The sequence below is a fragment of the Thamnophis sirtalis genome, unplaced genomic scaffold, assembly GCF_051295495.1.
Source record: "Thamnophis sirtalis isolate CommonGarterSnake01/CBP01778 unplaced genomic scaffold, rThaSir2_p1.2 scaffold_3, whole genome shotgun sequence".
Taxonomy (NCBI): domain Eukaryota; kingdom Metazoa; phylum Chordata; class Lepidosauria; order Squamata; family Natricidae; genus Thamnophis; species Thamnophis sirtalis.
Window position 1 is genome coordinate 152,413,735 of NW_028261383.1, and position 10,700 is coordinate 152,424,434.

The window sequence follows — 10,700 nt, forward strand, 5'->3', positions numbered from 1 at the left end:
AGCATTACTGTATGTGAATATTACTTAACTTTGTTTCTGAAGAACCACTTTGTGAAGAGAACAAAACAAAAATCCTGCAGAAAAGTAGCTGTGAGACATGGTTTTGAACAGTCAGATTGTGTCCTTGCAACATTGATGCTGATTTCACAAATAAGTAAAATTTAAGCAGTATAATTGTTCAGTGAATATGACAGAATAATAGCTTGTCTTTCCCCATGCTAAGGAAGCGGGAAGCTTTGCTTGTTTTCCTATCTTGAATATTTCTTGGTTTGAACGCTCATGCGGAAAATTAAATTTTAGTGGGAAACCTAGATTTTGTCCCTTCTATAAATAAGTTTGCATAATTTTATGATTTTTACATTTGTTTTGTTAGGAGTAAAGTATATGCCCTTTTTCTACTCATTGGAAATTACTTAACTAACCACATTTTTCAGATACATTAAAAATGCAGCTTTAAAAAAATAGAAAAAATCTTTAATATAAGCAGACATATTTTGGTGCTCTTAATGATCATTTATATGATGGTTTTCTGATATTGGATATCAGCTACCTTATAAGCATATTTGTTGATCCATTTTATTTAGAAAAAATAATGTAACTGGAGCTTTCAAACAGCTGGTGTGTCAGTACATAAGTATAGTATAAGTATAATCTTTATTGTCATTGTACTTAAATACAACAAAATTGGTTATATATGTTTTTTATATATGGTTATATATGTATACATATGTTTTATAATCCCATTTTCTAGAGTTCTCGATCCACATTTTTCATACAGCATCATTACCTTAAGCATGAAAGGAATCACTCAAAATAGAGAAAGATATTGGCTTATGTACATTGTCCTATGGTGGCTGTGAATAATGATGGAACTACATTGCACAGCTTTATTCAGCACTAGATTGAAAAAAAATGTTTGGATTTAGAATGCAACTCTTTTTGTAATGACGTGGGTCCTCAACAAGCTAATTAATGTGGTTTACCTCTGGCTAGTAAACCATTATGCTTAGGGTGATACGAAGTTTGATCAGTATGGTTTGTTCAAACCACTTTTTAAATATTCTGGGATAGAATGAACTGCAAACACAGTATTTGATCCCAGGACTCTTGAAAGAGAATAGATTCTTAAAATAATAGGTATTCATGGGGGAGTAGAGTGGCAAATAACACATGCATTAAGATGTCAATATGCATACTACATGATTTTGGTACATCAAACTTAATTCCATACAGTAATTGCACCATTGTGGCTTGATACAAATGTTCTTGGTCATAGTGGTTAAGTGGCTCATGTAACCAATTCAAGGTTTATAGTCAAGAGTATCTTGAACTACTTATTTCATTATATACATTGATATGGTTATCCAACTGACAAACAGGTGGCTTTGGGTAGCTTACAACGTTCATTTATTTATTACTGAATTAAATCTGCAGGTCCATAGAGGACTCTGCTATTACATCTATTTATTTCTAAAACACAGACATTGTATAGGAAATCTTAACACTGTTAAAATGATTCTTACCAGTGTGATGTAAAATTATCCTTAACTAATACTATAGAAGTTGGGGGTGATGTTAGTGAATACCTCATTAAGACCTACTCTGATTTTACATTTATAAAAGTAATCCAAATCAGCAAACTTCTATAATTATTAGCAACGGAATCAAGAGCATCTGAAGATAAAATGTTGAGATAACAGTACATACGACATATAATAAATATGTAACCCTAGAAATTGATCATTTTTAGGTAACATCTGTGTATTTGCCTTTTAAAAATCCTGATGCTTTGGGTATTTTGCTGCATGCAATTCATTTTATAGTGTCATAAACAAAAATGTAAACATTTCACGATAAGTTCACTTGCAATAAATCCAGAGAGTCACATAAAAGGAGAGAGATTCTGCTTGAAAACACCTGGCAATGTAGACAATTGTGTGCAACTTAGAGGTTTTGCATTGTTGGGAACTGCTCTTCATTTGTGGATTCCGTTTGTTTTCCTGTTGATAAAAATCATAGGAGAGCAACTATTCAGGATTATTGTTTTGTGGACCTTAGCAAAGTATTAAGATACTCCTATATCCTTATCTAAGGGATGCGGTGGCTCAGTGGCTAAGACGCTGAGCAGATTGATCAAAAAGGTCAGTGGTTCGAATTCCTAGCACTGCGTAACATGTTGAGCCCCCATTACTTGTTCCAGTTTCTGCCAACCTAGCAGTTCGAAAGCATGTAAAAATGCAAATAGAAAAATAGGAACCACCTTTTTTGGGAAGGTGACAGCGTTCTGTGCATCTTTGCCGTTTAATCATGCCTGCCACATGACCACAGAGACTTCTTCGGACAGCGCTGGCTCTTTGGCTTTGAAACGGAGATGAGCACCGTCCCCTAGAGTTGGGAACAACTAGCACATATGTCCGAGGAGAACCTTTACCTTTACCTATATCCTTATCTATTGATAAATCTGGATAGCTTATCTATATTCCACCACAGAATAGATAGAAAAATCATTTGGATCTCCTTTGGATCAATGCCCTTCCAGAGAAGATCGTTCTATAATCTTTAGGAAATTAACATGTTATAGCAAAAGATTTTATTTTATTTTTATTATTTCAACTTGCATAGCCATCCATCTTGCTACAGCAACCCCGGGCAGATAACAGTTTGAATAATATAAAAACAACATAAAAACTCAGGACAGCTGAAGTAAAACAACTCAAAACCACAATTACACAGGCTGACTGCAACCATCCAAGCCTGTAAAAATGCAGCTGAAATAATTATTTTTAAATCCTTCATAATTCTTATATTCTAAGTACCTTTACAAAAATTCTGCTTGCTCCAAAATATTTAAGTTTACTCAGGTGGCTTGACTTAACTGCTGTTAAAATGGTGTGTTATTTCTACTGAGGGTATGAGGATTGACTGTAATTTCTAACAAGGAATGGGGTTAGACTTTTTTATTCTGGGTTTTTATAATCTACCGCATTATTTTGGATTATAAAACACACCTGACTATAAGACGCACCTAAATTTAGAAGATGAAAACCATTAAAAAAGGGGGTTTGGCCTCCATGTGCCCCATTTTTGGCCCTTTTGACGGCCTTTTTTCTACCCATTTTTGCAGCTTTTTGGCCCATTTTGAGGGCTTTTTAGGCCCATTTTAAGGCTTTTTTCAGCCTGTTTTTGAGGCTTTCAGCCCGTTTTCAAAGCTTTTCTTGGCCCATTTTCAAGGCTTTTTTCAGCTCATTTTCAAGGCTTTTTTCAGCCTGTTTTTTCCACACAAAAAAGGGGCCGGAAAAGCCTCAAAAATAGGCCAAGAAAAGCCTTGAAAACAGGCCGAAAAAAGCCTTGGAAATGGACTGAAAAAAAGCCCTGAAAACGGGCTGAAAAGGCCAGAAAATGGGGCATGCAGAGCCCAAAAAATGGCCAGTGGGGGGCGGGGCTTTGGCAATATTCTGTCTAAACCACAGACATTTTTACCCCCTTTTGGGACAAAAAAAGTGCATCTTATAGTCTGAAAAATACTTAGGGGGTTTCAAAACATTGCTAGTCATCAGCTGAGCCATTTGCAAAAACTTTTTTAAGTTTAAACAAACATGAATGTAGGAACTTGTTTATTACCCTTTGTGTGTTTATTTTTATTTATATCCCACCTTTATTTTTATAAATAACTCCAGGCAGCAAATGTACACTATTACTCTCTTATTTTCCCCAGAACTGTGGGTTTGGCTAAGAGTGATTGGCCGAAAATTACCCAGCTAGCTTTACTTCTAAGGCAGGGCTGGAATTTTGTCTGTCTGTCTCTGTGTGTGTGTATAAACACAAAATTTAAATTTGTACCTAATCAAATTAATACGTAGGTTTTTTTAAAAAATACAGTCCTGTAGTAATGACAGAAATCATGTTTTTATTTTCGCAATGTACTATAGGTTGTAAAAGGTTTGCTAAAATCTCTCATATGAATCAAATGAAATGAACAGTCATTTTATGATAAAGTAACCTGATAACAGGCAAGGTGCTTATTTGGAAAAGTTGTTTGTATGCTTACATGTCTGTATAATATATAACTTTAGAAAGATTAAGAAATAGTTTTTTCCAAAGTCCATTTATAAGGCAATTTTAAAGGCTATGAAATGTTAAATAAATAGCTAAATACAATTTTTTAAAAATTAAAAAGTTACTATTATACATATGGGTAACATTTTTGCCTTCATTTTTTTAGCTTTCTTAATAATATCATCCCCGTATATATGGTCCTTGGAGGTCATCTTCAAATGAGTTAGCAACAAAAGAGAGTACACACTTGTGTTAATGAAGGCATAGTTAAATGCACTCTGTATTTAACAAGAAAAATTATTCTGAATCCTATTGCTTAAATGTACCAAAAATAATGGCAGATTCCTAGAACCAAAATTAAGTTGTCAGTTTCATCGCCTGAAAAGTATCAAGGATATTAATTTATACTACCTATCATAATTCAGGTATTTAAGATGGAAGGGGGCACATGAATCCCTGGTTCCTATCAGTCCCAATCCAGAATGAAAAATATAAGAGTAGAACATCTGGATGGCCTCAGGCTTCTTTCAGTTTTAAGTTCTATGATGGTATAAACATGTTAACTTGTCTGTAAACTCAGTTTCTAATTTAGAATCTTCTCTAAATAAGATGAAGAAATGAATTACACATTTTAAATGCACTTTCATCTGCATAAAATATCAGTTGCACGTTACACTACTATCTAGCATGTGTAGAGGGTAAAGACTATAAACAGGTTGAGGAAATAACTGCAGTTAGTAATTAGGTTAAAAGCTTAAATTAATTCCATTGATCTCTCTGGCTGTCAAAGAAATACTGTACAGTATTGGTAACTACAAATGTCCTGGCAATGGAAAGTTGATGATAGAGTCAGTTGAAAGAACAACAGACCAACAGGGAGCCATCATTCCCAATCCACTGGATACTGCCATGAATGACTGATTTCTAGCACTCCTCCCACTTCCTTGAATTAGAAGGTAATTTTCCTGTAGTTTGCAAAATTCATTTGCACTTGTCTGCATCAGTAATCCAGGTTTCTTGTGAGACTGGTAAGTGACCTGATAACAATGTCATAACAAACCTTGAAATCCTGGCCTGATAGTCTGCCCAGCCATCATGTCCTGTTCCATGAGAGGAAACGCACCTGTTTCAATGTGTTTTGTCCTCATTGCAAGTCTGCATTCATGGTTATCTCGTTGCCAGGAGAAGAGGCTGGGTTTATTTAACCCCATTCTGGCAACAATACTCTTTAGAAATATATCCCAGCTACCAAAAGAAACAATGAGTGGGGACAGACAACTTTTAAATTAATATCTTCACATGCATGGTTTAAAATGGGGGTGACCAATTTGTGGATGTAAGGGCTGTATATGCAAGCCCTCCAATATCCCTCTTTTGGACCCATGCCAACTCCCTCTCCCCCTTGAAATTTTCCTGTCCTTATGAAGCTGGAAATGTGTGGAAACAAGTGTCAGTGCTAAAATACTCTATCAAATTATTGTGTTAAGATAGTGACTCACCCCCAAATCCTTTCCAAAAACAAAATCTCAGTCCTTGATGGAGCACGTATACTTTGTGGCCCCCATCTGTCAAAATACTAAATGTGACTTCCAAACCCTCAAAAATTGCCCATCCCCTAATTAAATGTCAAGCAAGATTTGGGAGTTAAGAAATTAATTTCCTTCAAAACTGACTTCTTAAAATTATAAATAAAAATAATTTGTTATGAAGCTGTCATTTAAAACCAAGTTGATAAGGAAACGATTAAAAACTTACTGAGGAACTGTGTTACAGGATGATGGTCTGGCTTGGATAAAGTGGGCTTTTTTTTTTTTTTTTGCTCTTTTTTTGGTTTTTTTTAACTTCAAAAACAGCTTTTGGTGCAGCAGTTACCTCAGATAGAGACACAATCTGGCTATGGTTCCCAATTTCTGATGATACCCTATCTAGAAATTGTACACCAGTACAAAATAGAGTATAATTTACTGAAACAAAGTGAGATGCCATACTGTTTTTTCCTATCCTGAAGAAAGGAAGTGGCAGGAAAAATTCTCTTACACATCTACAATAATGTGTTTTGCTTTGCTTTAACAACTTATTATTTTCAGACTACAATGAAGAAATATATATAAGCTTTTCACTCACTATTAATACATTTAATAGAGTAAACATGGGATGCGGTGGCTCAGTGACTAAGACGCTGAGCTTGTTGATCAGAAAGGTTGGTGGTTCGAATCCCTAGCACCGCGTAATGGAATGAGCTCCCATTACTTTTCTGCCAACCTAGCAATTTGAAAGCATGTAAAAATGCAAGTAGAAAAATAGGGACCACCTTGGTGGGAAGGTAACAGTGTTCCACGCGCCTTCTGTGTTTAGTCATGACCACGGAGACATCTTCACTCAGCGCTGGCTCTTCGGCTTTCAAACCAAGATGAGCACAGCCCCCTAGAGTCAGGAACGACTAGCACATACATGTGAGGGGAACCTTTACCTTTAGAGTAAACATTGTATAGCAATACAGTATCTATGACTCTGAAAGAATATAGCTTGATGTTCCCAACACATAACAGCAACTCCTATCAATAGCTGTTAACAAACAATAGGTTAGAATGGTAGAATAAAATGAGTAATACAATAAAACCTCAACTTAACAAAGCCCCTTTTAATGGAGTTTAGATGCTATGAGAGTTTGGTCCAGTGGTTAAGGCAACAGGCTAGAAACTGGAAGACTGAGTTCTAGACCTGCCTGAGGCATGAAAGCCAGCTGGGTTACTTTCAGCCAGTCACTCTTTCAGTCCAACTCATCTTTCAAGGTGGTTAAAATAGTGGAAAATAGGAGGAGTAAGGTATATTTGCCACCTTGATTTATTAAAAATATAATAATAAAGGTGGGATTAAAAATCTTTAAAAAAAAACATTTCCATCATCCCTCCCTGTTCCCAAAATGATAAATCTATTGTATCTGAACTAATCTGTAGAAGACAGTTAAATTTATGTTAAAGTCTTCTAAATTTAATAACATCTGCAACATTGTACAGATGATGTTAATTGCTGTCATAACATATTTTCATATTTATTGAACATTTGGAACTAACAGATATCCCTGTGGCCCAAATGGACTGCAGTACTGTTTCTCTCGCTTTCACAATATAGTGCTTCTAAGATCGCTTATTTCCAATATTAAATTCAGATAAAACCATACTAAAATCACCCTAATATGGAGCCATAGAATTGCAATGGAGTAAGCGTTATAAGTCAAATATAAGGAGTAAATCTTTGAACTTGCCTATTTATGTGCCCTCAAGCAGACCACATAAAGGGAAAATATGATTTTTTGCTCAAAGGTTGCATTTGACTATTAGATTTACTCCATTCTTTTATAAATTAGTTTAAACAAATACGTTTTCTAGAGGAATCTGCAGGATTAGCCAGGATTGGGTATTGTGATGTCCAATTGGCCTTGAGACAGAATTAAAACTGAAGCCACGCCTCTTGTGCTCCTTGCTTCTGGTTCCCAGTTTTAACTCTGTCTGGCCGAAGAAGGACGAGTTGCTTTTGGTTCCTGAAAATCCAAAAAACAATCGAGTGCCATCCCGCATTTTCCTCCTCCCTGCCTTCCCCCTTTTCCCTCCATCTGCTTCCTGGAAGCCTCCCCTTGGTGTGGCGTGCTCCCGGCCGCCGGTAAGGATTTTAAACTTCTTGTTGGGGCTTTTAGAGGTTGGATGCCATTACGGCAGCCATTTTGGGCCTGAGGTAGAGGCTGCTACGGGGTTTCGATCTCATCTTTGCTATCCGGGAGTCAATCCCTTCCACAGCAGCAGCTGCGAAGAGGTTCGGCAGGCCCAAAGCGGGCCCAAGAAGCCCGGAGTGGCGCAGGACGATGGGGATCACGCGACATGGCGTGTGGTGTTGCCAGCAGCTGCGCAGCTTGAAAAGGCCTCTTCACCTTATTCTGGTGGATCCCTTTTCGGTGCCCCATTGGACCCAATCCTCGTTGAGGATAAAAATAAAAAATAAGGAGGTCATGCCCACGGCTGCTAAGAAGTCAGAGCCAAAGTCTGCACCTTACTTTCGGAAGCAGTCCTATCGTCAGTCAGATCAGGAAGCTCAACAAAGCAGCAGGTATTTTTCGAGATCAGATAGGCAGTCGGATAGGCACTACACTAGGGATAGGCCTAGGTTCCAACTCCAGGGGAAGAGGCCCTTTCGGGGGGGGGGGAGGTGGCCATCCCTACCACCGGGGCAGATAGGTCAATAGCGACCCCACCCATAAGTGGCAGACCGATCCTGTTTGCCGACGCCTGGGCTGAGCTTATCACTGATGCCTGGGTTCTGAACACCATCAGATTTGGACTGCACCTGGAGTTCCTCTCCATTCCCCCGAACCACTTTTGGACATTTTCAATCGCCAAGAGTAAGGATAAACACTCTCTCATGAGGCAGGCGATCCGACACCTCTTAGATATTAGGGCGGAAGAACCGGTTCCACAGGACCAAGTAGGTCAGGATTCCAACCTCTTTGTTGCCCTGAAAAGTTCGGGGGATGGAGGGCGATACTGGATCTAAAACTTCTAAATTTTCACTTGGTTTATAGGAGATTCAAAATGGCATCCCTTGAATCCATCTTGGCGAGGATCAGGCACAATGACTTCATGACCTCCATCCACCTGACAGAGGCTTACCTCCATGCCCCCATCTTCCCTGGTCATCGTAAATACCTCAGGTTCTCTTATTTAGGTAGGCATTATCAGTATAGGACCCTACGGTTTGGCCTGGCGTCTGCGCCTCAGACCTTCACTAAGGTCCTAGCTGCGGTGGCAGCTTCCCTCCGAGAGTGCTCCGTCAGGATCCAATGTTATCTCAATGACATCTTGATTGAGGCGGAGTCATTTGAGCGTGCGAGGGAGGACATTTCGTTAGTGGTGTCTACGCTCCAACAGTTACGTTTTTCAGATAACCTAGATAAGAGTTCCCTGGGCCCCACCACCAGGATTCTTCACCTGGGGACTATCATAGATTCCAGGTTGGGGAAAGTGTTCCTCTTCCATGACCGTAAGGTTAGTTTGGTAGCTTTAGTTAGACAAGTTAGAAGTCAGCATTTTGTTCATGTGGTTGTACTCTCCAACTTGCTGGGGAAATTCATTTCATGCATAGACGTGGTGCCTTGGGCTTGTCTGCACGCGAGGCCGCTCCAGGCCGCTCTTGCCGCATCAAAGGTGCAACTCCAGCAATTCCGAGCAAAAGGTTCCAGTGACGCCGCAGGTACAGCTATTGTTGAGGTGGTGGCTCTCCCCAGCACTGCACAAAGGCTGCAAGTTCAGGGAGCTGGAACCATGATGCCAGCTCATACAGGTGGGGAGTTCTCTTGGAGTCCCGGATGAACCTGGTTGGACCTCCAGCACAATATAAATTGGCTGGAGCTACGGGCAATTCACTTGGCACGGCGGCATTCAAGGACTATGTTCGAGATCGGGATGTCTTGGTGCTAACCGACAATGTGGCGGCGAAGGCCCACGTCAACCGACAGGGCGGCACACACTCCAGGGCTCTTAGAACCGAGGTGATGGCACTCAGCGCCTGGGCGGAGAGGCATCTTTGATCGCTCAGGGCGGAGCACATCAAAGGAGTGAACAACCATCAAGCCAACTGGCTCAGTCAGGCCACAGTCGACCACGGAGAGTGCAGCCTTCCTCCAGAACTGTTCCAGATCATCTGCTCCAGGTTCGGCCATCCAGAGGTGGACCTGTTTGCCACACCACAGAGAACTCAGGTGGATTGGTTCTTCGCTCAGTTCTTGACTTAGGGAATGGAGGGGGTCGACGTGCTTCGGATTCCGTGGCCAGAGGGCCTGCTCTATGCCTTCCCTCCCCTTCCCCTCCCTGGGTTAGTTCGGAAGGTGACCTCAGAGAAGGCAGAGCTCATCTTAGTGGCGCCTTACTGCAACTTACTGAAAATAAACTGCAACCTACAACTGCTATTCTAATAGTTGATCCAGTTTCAAAGGAATTATACTACTCACTGCAGAGTCTTCATATGACATCTGGTTCATTAATGAAGCACAACCATGGAATGTGAATGACCCATAGCATGGCATATCATACATGGACTAGTTATATATATTAACATTTCATCTAGATTAAAAACAATAGTAAAACATAATAAAATATAAACGTTAAAAAAGATCTACGTTCAAACACCGATGTCTTGACCATTTAATAAAACTGAAACAATACATCTGCTTATGTACACTTTTAGTTCTAGACCAGTGATGGTTAACCTTTTTATCCTTGTGTGCCCAAATTGCGCACATGCACGCCCACATGATGCAATGCACCCCACCACCTGCGCATGCATGCATGGCCCCATACTTGTGCGCTCCCTCCCGTACATATATGCATCCCCCGCCCCGTTTTGGGCTTAGCAGGCCTCCTTGAAGCCTCTTGGGATCAAAAATGGGGTGGGGGGCCTTCCACCCCCCACACTCCCATGTATGCATGTGCACTCCACCTGCCCCTGCGCATGTGCACAACCCACATGCGTGCATGGTGGACCCCCAAAAATCAGCATGAAGCTGAGCTGGGCAACAGCTCGCATGCCATAGGTTTGCCATCACAGTTCTAGGCTCTTTTGGCTGCAATACTTTTGGGCTCCCCATCTGCTAAAGC